At 40.3% G+C, this 13,851-nt stretch overlaps 1 protein-coding gene across 4 annotated transcripts in view; it reads left to right on the top strand.

Moving 5' to 3' along the window:
* The window catches only part of SH3RF2 (SH3 domain containing ring finger 2), a 132,585-nt gene that overhangs the window by 9,424 nt on the left and 109,310 nt on the right, over positions 1-13,851 (top strand). The window lies entirely within an intron of this gene.

Below are 13,851 nucleotides of genomic sequence, written 5' to 3'. Positions count from 1 at the left end.
AAGGAGGAGCCAGATCAGTTCAGCTCATAACTCAGTGACAAATTCTTTTAGATTTTTAGGTTTCCCTGTGACTAGCTGTCAATTAACTCATGACAAGATGTTCCTCTTAAGACCAAGGCAGCACATGGAATTTGTGGTGTATGACGCAAGAGTTCAGCCGTATAGAGAATGGTATTTCCTATATTGTGTTAGCAATTCATAAACTCAGTGATTTTTGAACCTGACCCACTGTGTTTTATCTTACTTTATACTAGGTAATTTTACCACAATAAAAATTTAATTGCTGAATAAATGATAAAGATATGTACATTCTTCATTCAAAAGATATGTACAGGATGCCTTTGATGAATAAAGCCTTTTGCTCAGGCTCCAGTAGAAAATAAAAGTGAGACATGATCCTTGTTCTCAAAAAGCTCATTGCTTTTTGAGAAAGATAGCCATGTAAACTAATCATCATGATGCAGTTAATAAATGTTAAAAATATTTACAGTGTGTTGACAGCACAGTAGAAGGACTGGTCCACTCTACCAATAGAGCAGATGTACAGAAGGACTTACTGTGTGTCATTTACTGGGCTAACTACTTCTACCTACAGACTCATTTAACTCTAGGTGCAGAGCACTGTGATGAGTGCCACTGGTATCTCTACAGGTCAGAGGTGTATTCTCAATCAGTGTCAATATTGATAAAATAGGAGAATACAATTACAGATCAAATTTTAGCAGCCCTGTATTTGTGGGAGCAGTCAGTGAGGTTATTGAGGTTGCATTTAAAAAAAAATACACATGGTCTGCTTCCTAATCATCTAGGCATTAATAGAAACCCATGATGCTGAGGTCTGCAAACCTACAAATACACTGAGAGACATGCACATTGAGTGATGAGGCCAGGCTTTGGAAAATGTGCCTTTGGGGTGCCATTCATATGCACAGCATGCAAGGTCAAAAGACAGAGGTGGGAGAACTTGGATCATTTGTTGATACCCTTACCTGAAAGGCTAATAGGAAAACTTCAGTCTGCAGACAGGGGAAATAAAGCAAATAATGCCGGGGTACTTGAAACAGGCCACCTGAGCTGAGGGCATTAGCCAAACTGCCAGTGTTAGAGAAGGTAAAAATAGATCATCTCCCTCATCAAGAAACTGCTCCAGGTAGCTGACAGCAACCCATTCCCAAGTCTTGGGATGGCCTCCGTTCCTCTGGAAGACAGACATCATCATATCCCAGATCAGCCTTAGATTCCTCCTCGGGTTCCCAGGAGCCTGGTGCTACCCTCCAGTCTCTGCAGTATGTTGTCAGGTCGCACAGTACCAACTGTTCCTGTCTCTTCCTCCTGGAATATACTCTCCACGAATAAGGAGCAGTCCTGTCCTCTCTACTTAGTACAGTGTCTGAAATGCAACTAGCACCAAGTATTTAATTATCGAGTGTCTAATGTTTGCCATATTGCAAGAAACTGCAGCCAGTTCACCAACTTCAAGGCTGAAGAGTTCCTCGTGTCTTCCCCTGAGGCCAGAGGAAAAGAGGTGTGCGGGCCATTTCGTCCCAGGGATCCTTAAGGGTGTTTTTTGACTTAAGGCCCGGTGTGTTAGGAATGGCATGCTGGTGCTTGCAGGGGATTCAGAAGTAATTGGGAGGTGAAAACAGAAGTCAAACCAGAATGGTGCCAGACTGCAAGAACTCCAACCGGCTGGCAGGCCGAAGGCGCCTGTGAGCAGGCCGCCCTGGGTGATGCAGAATTAAGAATGATATCGCCGCACACATAAAAGTATTTTAATTGGTTGCCAAGGCAATGTGAAAGAATCACTGAGCACAGAGCAGGAATAGAACTCTGCAGGGCTGTGTTCATGAAGGGTGTTTATCTAACAAGCTGCCTGTGTATGAGAAAGGCAAGGTGACAGTAAATCTTATTTGGAACTTTTGCTTAATAAACAGGAATGACAGAGAAATGGAAGGGCAAAGGAGAAAACTTCCTTTCCCCACTTTGGAGAAGCAAAAGAGGTAAATCCAGATTCCAAATATTTCTGTTGAAAATTCCCATGAATGAAAGAAATCCCAAGTAGATTGGCTACATGCTTAAAGGAAGGAAGGATAAGATGAGAGAGAAATATAAGGGGACAGCAGTGTTCTCTTCCACTTGAAAGATTATAAAAAGGAGGCTATCTTTTAACAGAAAAAAAAAGTATTTTTTTTAATCGCTTACTTCCCTTTGCATTAGGAAGAAAAAAATTTACAACTAACACATTTCTTTTTATTGCCTTGTTTTTGTATTCCGGAGCCTTTAAAAGATGAGTATTTTTTTTTCACAACCATTAAACTTTGTGGTTGAGACATGTCCTGGCTTCCCTGCGGTCCTCCATTCTGGTTGCTCTCCCAAGACCTGAAGAATGGAGCAAACCTAGTCCAATGGAGTGCTTATTCTGATACTTGGGCGAGGAGGGAGGAACCAGGAAAGAAGGAAGCCAGAAAGGAGGTGGATGTAGTTGTTAATCATCACCTGAATAACTACTACTATCACGTAGCACATACCCTGTGCCAGGCACTGTGAAAAATAAACATGTTTTCCTTTAATCCTTTAATCCTCCCAACGATCCTTGGAGGTCTGTGGTACTTTCCCATTCTACAGATGAGAAAACTGCTCAGAAGAGGCAGAGCCAGGACTTGAACCAGAGCTGCCTGAATCCAAGGACTGGGCTCTGACCAGATCAGTCCAGGTGATCACAAGCAGTGTGGTGTTTTCCTGGAACTCTGTGGAGCCCTGTGCTATCTGCCGTTGCTGGTTGGTTCCTGTTGGTACCCACATTGCCATTCTAATGTTGTTCATAAGCTTCAGAGCATGATTTCATCTCAGCAAATCCAGCTCCATGTTAATGATACCTATGTCTTAATTAGGTATAGCTTGGTCAGAAGGCCAAGTATTTCAGATGTAAAAATTTATACAGAGGAAGACAAGACAGGGGGAAACTGAGTAAAAGGGTCAAGAAGGGGAAAGAGAGAAAAGATACACGAAAGATCTAGACTTAGGAACAAAAACCAGAGCGGAAGGAAGGAGAACAGAGAAGGAAGCCAATCAGGAAAAAAAAATTGTGCAAAGAAGGGATATTTGGGGGAGATATTTTATCAGGAGCTATGACAAGCTCTGGTCCAGAAATGGTCTGCTTTTCCTGAGATATAAACAGAACAAAATATTTATGTTCCATTCCTATGGAAACCTGTCATCTGGATAGGCAAAATGGTTCATTTTAGGTGTGGAAGAGTCTGAAATCCTGTCTAACTGAAAACTAACATTGTGACATGAAGTGTATCTTAGTGCTTAATAAATCTTAGCAATTACTACAGTTACAGGAAAAAAGTCCCAAATTCTCTGAGTCTCAAGTTTCCATCCCAAATGTAAAATTTGTCCTCTTCATGTTTTATAGAATGTGCAGAGGATACCAAAGTATTTGCATTTATGTTTTTTTAAAAAAAAATGTAAATTTAACGGTTATCAGAAAAATTATTCCTACTTTTGAGCCATTACAATTTTCAAGGGCTGCAAAAACCAATCCACAGAGGAACACCTTCTTACAGATAAGAAAGCTGAGGTTCAGGAGAAATGGGTAGCTTAGCCAGAGCTACCCACATGAACCGGGGCCAAGCCTATGTTCTTGACCACCACATTATGTAGATTCATCTTGCAACACATTTTCTCTTTTGCAAAGAATATGCATAGCCCAGATCTTTTTTACTTAATGTGGCATTAAGTAAAAAATGTGTGAATTTCTCTTAAGTCATGTAAATAGTTTAAATCTCAGCACTCCAAAACGCATGGAACAAAACACACATGCAGGTATTGTGTGAGTCTTCCAATTCCTTCATATTCTAGAATCTTGTGTCTGAAAGAGAATTTGAATGTCCTCGAAGTGAGCCAATTCCTGCCCAAAACCTGAATCCTCTCTTGAACTTCCCAGAGGGAGACCCATACAGTAGTGCATTTATATCTCCAGGATCTGGCCACACTCTCTTTCCTCTAATATTGAACAGCAATATTAGAGCACTCTTCCTGACACTGAGCCACACAAAACACATCTGCCCCGTCTTTGATGGGAATTTACAACTTGCTAAAGGCAAGTCAAGATGGCTACATCTATTTTAGTATCTTAGTTAATCTTGTTTACTCTATGTTGAAGTACTTCACTAGGTTCACTAAATGAGCTAGTTTTAAGACTACTTAACTCAAGGAGCAAGATTGTGGAATAGTTAAAAGTAGGAACTCTAAAATTGGTGGTTTCAGATGCCTTGTTAGCCATATACCTTTGGGTAAGTCAGTTAATCTCCCTGACCCTCAATAACATATAACCTACCACATACACTGGTTCTGAGGACTAACTGTCCCACTCCAGGACTGACCCATAAGTGCATTATCATGTGTTAATGTTTTGTTATTATTTAGTAGTATCATTGCCACTCTCTGCATAGGTATCTCTCTTTTCCATTCAGAGCACCTAGTCCAAGGCCCAGTTGCTTTCTTTTTAAACCACTCACAAATAAGCCTAATAGGACCTTGTCCCTTAAAGCATCTGAAGTACTCCATGCTGGGATTTCAGGTCTCCCCAGAAAAAAGTTTCATACTCCTAAGAGAATCTCTCTTGGGACCCTTTCCCTGTAAAGAGCCTCTAGCCATAAGAAACCTTGCTAAAAACAACAACGTTACTCTTGGATTATAGGGGAAAATATCTTTTCTTCTTTATGTTCTAGAGAGTACACTTTACATTCCGTGTGTGCATGCAGGCTACCAGGATAAACCAAAGTCAGTGAAAGGAAGAAATTCTGCATTTCAAGGATAAGAACCACTGCCATTCACTCATTACACAAATTTTTTTATTAAGTTCCCACTATGCACTAGACACCAGGATACAACCATAAACAAGGTAGATACATAATGTACACTATATTGGGATAAATAAAAAGAACAAAAAAATCCGTGGTCTTAGTTCCCCCAGAAGCAGACCCTGAGAAGAGAATTGAACACACATAGATAATCTGAGGACATTTAGGGCAGTGGGAACAACATATAGGGAAGAGAGCGTGGTCAATAAAGATGTCGTCTGGAGCCAGCTACCACAGCGGGAACTGAAACTGTGGTTAAGTGTCTGTTGAATAAACTATACACAAAAGTATAAAATGGAGAGCAAAGAGATCATCTCCGATCAGGGTAGTCAAAGAAAGTCTCTCTTAGGGAAGCATTTATGTTGATACCTGAAGGATGAGCCGAAGTAGCCCTGAGAAGAAGAGAGAATTGAGTTCCAGCGAGGGAAAACATTTTGAGCCTCTTTCCTGAGGGTGGTTTCCAGAGAGTTCCAGTTCCAGAAACTAGGGGAAGACCCAAATGGCTGAGCGTTATCAGCAGTGAGGTTAATAACTGCAGAGGAGGGACCAAGGAGCCATGGTAACTAGATGGGGTTAGATCCTAGAGGCAACAAGAAAGATTAAACCATGGAGTAACCTCACCTGATTTTCAGTCCAAAATATCACTTTGGCTCCTGGAAATGAATTTGGGGAGACCAAGAATAGAAGTAGAAGATGAATTCTGGACTAAGATAGCAGCAGTGACGGGGAGGAGTAGACGGATTTAACAGTGAATTTGGAAACAGAAACAGCAGAACTCCCTGCAAGTTTAACTCTTTACATATCATTAACCTTACTGAAAACTCAACATGTTAAGCAATTCCATTTATCTCTCAAAGCCTCTTTATGAGGCACATACTCTTATCTTCATCCCCATTTTACAGTTAAGAAGACAGGGGCTCGGAAAGATCATCTTGCTCTAGGTCACATGGAGAGAGCAAGAGAAGCTGGATTTGGACAAAGCTGATGTTCAAAGGCACCATACTGTAGTGTTAAAATTAAGCAAGGTGGGAATCCACCTAACGTCTCCCTCTCTGTGCACTTCACCGTTCACTTCAGTACTGTTCCTCTCTAGAATGTCATCAGGCAGAGGGGAAACCACAGGAGTTAAAACTGAAAGTCTATGTTTGAATTCAGCTTTCACTTACTGGCTGTCACTGGAGCTCTCAGAGCCTCAATTTCCTCCTTACTAAATCATATCATCTACTTACCATGAAGTGGAACCCTGTAAGGCTGAATCACTAGGATAGTCCAGTTGACCCAGCCCACCTCTCTGGCTGCCTCCAGCTGGAAGCAGAATTCAAACTCCTAGGGGAGTTTGTGCAGGAGGCTTGACTCGGGAGATCTAGGTACAGGTTTCTCTCCAGTGAGAACTCATCGCAGCAAATTCTTCCCATGACTCTGCCTGAGGCCTGGCAGAATCTGGGCTGGGTATTACATCAAAGGAAGTCCTAAATCAAACTCATTGCAAACTTTCTTTTAAAATGCCACCTGATAAGGAATCATAAAACACAGGTGCTGAGAGCTGAAAAGCATCATAAAAAAAATTTTTTTAAACCATCTGGTCCAATGTCTTATTGTACAAATGTGCAATATAAGGCTTAATAAGAAGAATGGACTTGCCAAGGTCATACAGTTTGCCAATGAACATAAGCAAGGACCAAACTCCAGGTTTCCAGACTCTCAGTCCAAGCATTTTGTATTATACCAAGCTTCCCTGCCTCTTGCCCGAGCCATTGTAATTAGTTTGCCAGGCTTGGGTCAGAGGACTCAAGGTCAGATTGCAGCCTAAAGAATCACATTTGAACATGAACATATCCAGATTATGTAGAGTGTTCTGCAACTGGCCCTGCTTAGGGCACTTTAGACCTCTGGTGCTCAGCTGCAATTTGGTGTGAAAAGCAAATAAACGTTTACATGCACTTACAATTTATGCCAATTTTGAGCCTCAAAAGGCAGTTTTCCAGAACTCCAGGAAAAGGACAAAGGACAAGGTATACAAAACGGCAGAATAAAACTAAAGCAGCAATGATAACATCTTTAAACCGAAATGCAAATATATGAAAAAGGTGAGCACAGAATTGTCAGCAAGTGCCTCTATACTTTCTGGGTATTACTCTCTTCAAACAATTCTTATGCCATCATTTGCCCAATCTGACCAACCATTTTGGTTTTGTTCTCTAACATTTTCAATTGGTTCCAAAGAATATTTTTTAAAAGATTACAGTGTCAAAGGAGATGAACATTTTTTGAGACTCCTGAGACATAATATTAATTTACCTTCATTTGTGTTTGCCAGAACTCTTGTAGTTGCAAGTGACTGAAACCACCTCAATCTAGCTCAAACAACAATGAGATATCTATTAGGTCATAGAGTGGAAAGTTCAGTTTTAATGCCTGTCGCAGGGTCTCTGAGGACTCAGAGAGTGCTGGCTTTCTTCTGCTCTGGCTCTTCTTTAGAGATTGGCCTCACTTTCTCCATTCGCAAATTGTGTTCTCTATGACCTGCCCTGAAGAAGGTGAATCCCCCAGGGTTCTTAGCAAACAAAACCCAATGGTGGGAATGGGGGGATTTAAGCAGAGGCAGGATTAACAAAAAGGGTATTAGGCAGTGACGGTTCTTCTGGAATAGCGGGAAAGCCTGACCAGAGGCCTCCTTATCAGAAACAATGTTTCACAACACCAGCTTCCAAGTCCAACCCTGCTAGCCCTGCACACAAAATCTCCCTTGGCTCTCCCTGTATATACTGTTGATTTGGAAGTCAACCCACTGTAGCCTCCACCATCTTCACACAGAGGAGTCTTCACCAGTCCTTTCTGTGGGTCACTAACTCCCAATTTGAAATTCAAGTCAAGTATATCTAATTGACAAAGCCTAGATCCCTGACTGAAAGCAACGCTGATAAAGGTGGCATTTTCAACTTCTCAATCTTGAGGCAGGGTCTACCACCCACCAAAATGCATAGGGTGGGTGAGTTTGCCAAGACAGAAAGAAATTTCAGACCAAATTTCAGATGCAGGGCATTCAAAGACTCATAAATAGATGCTATAAGAAACATGGCAACAGATAGCTCAGACGCACATAATTCCAGAAGAGAAGGAGAGTCTCTTTCAACATCACCTAGTTCAAAGCCTAGCATTTAATTAACATCTGTTGGACTGAAATGATCCAGAATCTTAACAAATAAAGTATGATTCTAAGTCCTAAGACTCCTTTGTGATTGACACTGACAAAATTAAGATGGAATTAAACCCTATGTCCCTTATGTCTAATATATTTGTTCCCTGAACTTTTGTTTAAAGGTAGGCAGGCTGACCTACCTCACTTGTATTATTTTATTTCTGATTTCTTTTTGTGAGAGGAAAAGGGGGGATAAAATATTTCTGACAAATGGAAACCTGGCATTTTTACCAATGGAAGTATACTGAAAGCTAAATGAGATTCCTACCTAGGAAGAATATTAACAGGATGTAAAATTGCTTTTAGCACTTAAAGACCCATTAGCAGGGTCAAAACTGGGATCAAAATGAACCCAATAAGCAAGGCAGCTAGCACATACAATTCTCATTTTCATTGACAAACAAGCCAGGAATTTAAATGCAATCCCTCAAAAAGCTTTCACAGGTAGCGTGATATTTGAAACCAGCAAGCAACTGATGGAAATTTTTTATACGGATGCTGAAATTAGCTTTGCTAACACGTACTCCTACCTCCTACAGTGAACACCACCCAGCCTTGACTCTGGTAAAGTTGCCCAAGGAGATAAAATGAAGAGAGCAAATTGATAACATTCTTGAAGACAGTGGGATTTTTCAGGAGTCAATACATTCTTGTCTCCACCTCATTTATTTGCCTTGTGTCAGTTCTGGAAAGTGTGTAGTGGGGAGAAATCCTGAGGGTCATTTTTAGTTGTCACTTCCAATAGTCTCCTTTACTTGGTAAAAGAAATTAGAATGTGGTGACTCCTTAGAATTTTCTCATAAAGGTGTGTTCTTCACCTTATCTGTAACTACCATGGCCTATTTCTGGTCCCCAGAGAGAAAAAGAACTGAGAGACAGAATTTCAGAGTGTGTGGAGTAACTATCAAAGGATTCTAGGTGCAGACAGGAAACTATTTCAGGATCCTTAGGAATGCAGGGTTTCACATACCTAAATTATAGGACATAATCATGATGACGAGTGTTTAAAAGAATTTTAATAGCTTTGATCTAAAAAATAGAAGTGTAGGCAACCACTTGGCCATGTACTATAACCACACTGGGTTTATCATTTTAACTAAAGTGGTAGATTGAGGATATCAGTTCAGCAAGAAAGAAAAGTTGGCCATACCAGGTATTAATACTGGTTAAACCAACTTATCCAGGGAAATTTTCCCTGTGTCCAGAGTTTATCTGCTCTGACGTGAGGACATTTTCTGTTGTAATTTGAAAATTTTATTCTCAAACTAGCTTTAGCAAAAATAGGTGGGGGGAGTAAAAGGGATGTGACTAGAGGATTGGTTGTTTGATGAGAATTTGAAGGATGGACCTTAGGTGCAGCAGGATCCATGGGTTCACAGTCTTGTGGATTCTCTTATCTCTCAGTGCTGCCTGCAGCTGCTTTTCTCTTCATCAGGCAGGTTCTTTCTAGGAGCATGACACTGGCAGCCAAAACCCACATCATTATTTAAGCTCCTAATTTTAGAGAAATTAAGGTTTCATCCATGACAGCTCTACCAAGGAGATTCCAATTAGCTTACCTTGGCTCCTGTGTGCTTCTCTGAGCCATCTGTTGCTTGGGCATAGGGAATGCTCTGATTGGTCGAGACTAGGTCACGTGGTCACCCAAGGGCTGGGCGCTGTCTGCCCACCAGCACCATATGGTTGAGCAGAATTGTTAGGAATAAAGGAGAGATGGATCACAAAAGGAAGAGAGCCAGTGCAGACAAATGTCTCCGGTAAGGATACGTTTGAGTCCTAAGCACGTTTTAGAATTATTGACATTTTATACATGTAAGTTAAAAACAAAAAGGAACCAAAACTCCAGGTATTTCCCAGTGCCCTATTTCCATTAACCCTGTGACTTTCTGTCCAAACACTACACCAACCTACCAACCTGTCTATCAAAATCCTGCCCACAGCTTTTATGGTCCTGTTCAAATACTGCCCTTTGGAAAACCTTCTCAGTTGGTCCCTGCCTGAGATTCCATCTCCCTCTCAAGTCCTGTAGCAAGACTCACCCAACATGTTCATCATCCTGCCTTTCTCTCATATAGTGCATGTTTCTGCCTTATTCTTCTCCCTCACCACCACCACCAGACTAAAAGCTCGGATAATTATAAATGAGAGTAAGGGAGTAAGAGAAGGAGGAAGAAAAGGAACTGAGTCAATATCCCCCTTGGACTTGGTATTTCCTCTGTTGTATCACTTAGCCCCTCTGGGTTTTGTTTTGTTTTAGTTTGGTTTGGTTTTGGTTTCTCTTTCTGGACTCGGAGTTTCTAAGAGCAATTACTGTATATTATTAAAATACTTCCTTTTATATAGCTTGCACCAAATAAGTACTAGATCTACAGATGGTGTGTGAATTCATGATGTTTTAGAGTTGATTGTAGTTTGTGACATAAACTTTCCCTTTGTTCCTATGAGAGAGACTCCCAAATAATGAAGGAATTAAGATCAGCTGAGTTAGTGATCAAGTTTTGTTTGTTTGTTTTTATACTAGAAGGTATCCTGGCCATATTGAAAATAGGTGGAACGAAATACATTTAAACTATTGCACAAGAGAATTTGTTTTAATATAAACTACTGTCTGTCAGGTTTATTAGATACCCAAATCCTTCACACCATCATTTGTAACCAATTTCCAAGTACCCTGAAGGCACAGAGCTGGATTAAATGATCCTGAGTAACCTTTACCTCATTTCTTTGATTTCTTGGATTTCCTTTAGTTATTTGAGTTTGTATTTTTGTTCCTTTGGGGTTTTGTTTGTTTGTTTCCTGTGTCTCCATATCACCAGGAAGTCCATGAACTGCAGTTCTAATTAAGTTATATTTTCAGCAAAAATGAGAGGTGTGCAGCTTGTGGAGGCTTGCCCTTTGTCCATTTTGACTGTGGATCCTTAAGTCATCCACCATAGGACTCCCCTTTGTTCTCACAAAGCATGCTCGGTAGGAAAAAAAAAATCTTGTATGTTCTCAGAATAATTAAAGGAAGCAGATAACTCATTTTTTTATGCTTTTGTTATTTTCAACTAGGCTGTTCAAAAAATAAAAACTAGAAGAAATGTATTTCAACCATCAATTGCAATCTTTTCAGTTTTCCTTCTAGAAATGCCCCAGCCCTGTTTTATCAATGGAGTTTATCCTCAGGCTGTCTGATTCCATAGATAGACATCAAGGGAAGAGTGCTAAGTTCACTTGGTTATCTGGGTCTAGTATTAGCCCCCCAATAAATGGTCAATTGACATGCTGTGTTATAAATCATCTTGAAACTGTTCTGAGCCATCATTATTTCACTGTCCAGAGCCATCATTGTTCTGGACTAGGGTGACTGCAGTTTCCTGTTGAACTAAGAGAAGAAAAGAAAGTAGAAGTTCAATCATACTCATCTCAACAGACATTGCCTTTTGCATACAGCACATGAGGTTGGGCATTGTGCATTTTCAAAGTTGAAAAGAACTAAGATAATTAGTGTTTCTACAAACTACTCTAAGTGTCATTTATCCTTTCAATAAATATTTACTTATCAGCCACCATATGGCAGACAGACGAGGAGGTCATGTATATGAGGTAGAGAAAAATGCGGATGTGGTGTCTGTTCTCATGGGTGTGCAGTCTCATCAGAGAAATGTTAATTAGTAAAATATACAAATAAATATATAATTTTAAGGTATGATTAGAAATAAGAAGAAAAGGCCTGAAAGCTCTGGACTATTCCAAAAGGGATATTTAAGGAAGAAGGAATTAAAATGAGTGTCAATGTTCAAAAAAGGTACTTCCTGAGGGAGTGAAGGATAAGCAGCAATGAGCCAGCTAGAGTTGGGCAGGCGGATTGAGGCAGAGAGAGCAGTAGCAAGTGCAGAATCTTGAGGAAGGAGGGCTGAACTGTTAGAGGATGTGACCTCAGGCCTTGGAAAGAAGGGGGAAAGGTCACAGGGGAAGGGTGAGGGAACAGGGACCCAGCAGATTTTGAAAACAATAGGAAGCCACTAAAAAGTTTCAAACAGGAACAATATGATCCAGTTTGCATTTTCTAATGATCATTCTGGCTGCCGTGGTGAGAAGGAAGAGGTGAAGACCAGGGAAAGCAGGGAGACCTGGCAAACAGGTGTTGGTGGCAGAGAAGTAATGAATTTCAGATCTATTTTGGGGACTCAAATTCCCTCAAGTGTGTAAGTGGAATCATTAATACCTATATCCTAGGGCTGTAGAGAAAGGCATGTGGGTCATGAGTTTAAAACAATGCTTGACACCCTATAAAAGTATCATTAATAATAAATGTTAAGTACTTTTTTATTCTTATTTTCAGACCAACAGGAATCGATCTGAATAAAAAACTCACTTTTTTGTGTATTGAGAACCCTCTAGACAGTGGTTCTAGCTCATGAGAACCAAAATATATATTCTATATCCAGCATTACACCAAATGCTGTGGAGGAACTCAAGGGAAAGATTAGCTATGGCTCTGACACTTAGAACAATCCAAAGTTTACAGATGAGAATGAAGAGAAGATGAATACTTTTGGAACAAGTAGAAGTAATTACTTATAAATAGGGACCCAAAGTCTCCTAAAAAAAAAGAAAAAAGAAAGAGAGAGAGAGAGAGAGAGAGAGAGAGAGAGAGAGAGAGAGAGAGAGAAACTCTTTAGCTTTAATAATTTAGGTAAAAATCCTCTAATTGGAACCAAAGACCTAATATGAGCTGAACTCTATTTTAGACTCATGTTTAGGGAACTGCTTCAAAACAACAGTTGGAGTGAAGAAGAGACTTCAAATGGTTAAATAAACTCTGAATAGATATTTGCCCATTAGTGTATCCTGCCTGTCATTCTCTGACCATTAGCTGAGCATTAAAAGCAATCTGTTAACTCTGTCAGTGAAACAAAGATGTCTCAATTACAATAACAAAAAAAAAAGGCAGAAATGCCAAAAAGGAATACTGTTTACCTAGTACCTGCTATGTCCCAGACCCCAGGGAAGAGAGATTATGCCTCAGTTTCATGGAAGAGGAAACTGAGGCTCAGTGAGTGTTTTAGCTTTTTTCACTACTGTGACTCAAAAACCTGAACAAGAACAATTTTAGAGGGGGATGAAGATTTTATAGGCCTCAATCCATAGACAGCAGGCTCCATTCCTCAGGATAGAAGACTGTGGCAGAGGGAAGCAGCTCACATGATGATCTGACAGCAGAAAGAGACTCCACTAGCCAGACAAATAGATATCCCAAAGGCAGCCGTCAATGACCCACCTCTTCCCCCATACCCTACCTGCCTTCAGTCACCACTCAGTTAATCCCATTAGGGGCTTAATTCATAATCCGATCATTTCTTCTCTAAACCTTCTTGCATTGTCTCACTTTTAGGAGACAACTCATATCCAGACCATAACAGTTAGTTTTAGGTATGTCCTTGTGGTTACAAAGATCATGAGTGGCAGAGTAGGGGATTTGGAACCCAGATTTGACCACTGTGTAGGACTGTCTCCATCTTCTCTAGCCAACAATGGGGACACTTAGGAGTTGAATTCATGGTGAATTGTTTCTATAGGAAATATCTCAACCGCTTTCTGGGTATCTATGAATTCCCAACACTTCGGAAAAAAAGGTATGGATGTTTGACCTGTGTGCAATTTCCTGAAAGAGCCCATACCTTCCTTCATCAAAACCCCAAGAGGACCCATGATACCAAAATGTTTAAACTTTGGCTTAATCTATCAAGATTTTTTAAGTATGCACTTATTGATTTACTAATATCACTTGTAAAACAC

This window comes from Spermophilus citellus (genome assembly GCF_964194105.1).
Source record: "Spermophilus citellus genome assembly, chromosome: 1".
NCBI lineage: Eukaryota > Metazoa > Chordata > Mammalia > Rodentia > Sciuridae > Spermophilus > Spermophilus citellus.
The sequence above is the reverse complement of the archived record's forward strand: the minus strand, read 5'-3'. Positions and strand labels throughout refer to the sequence as shown.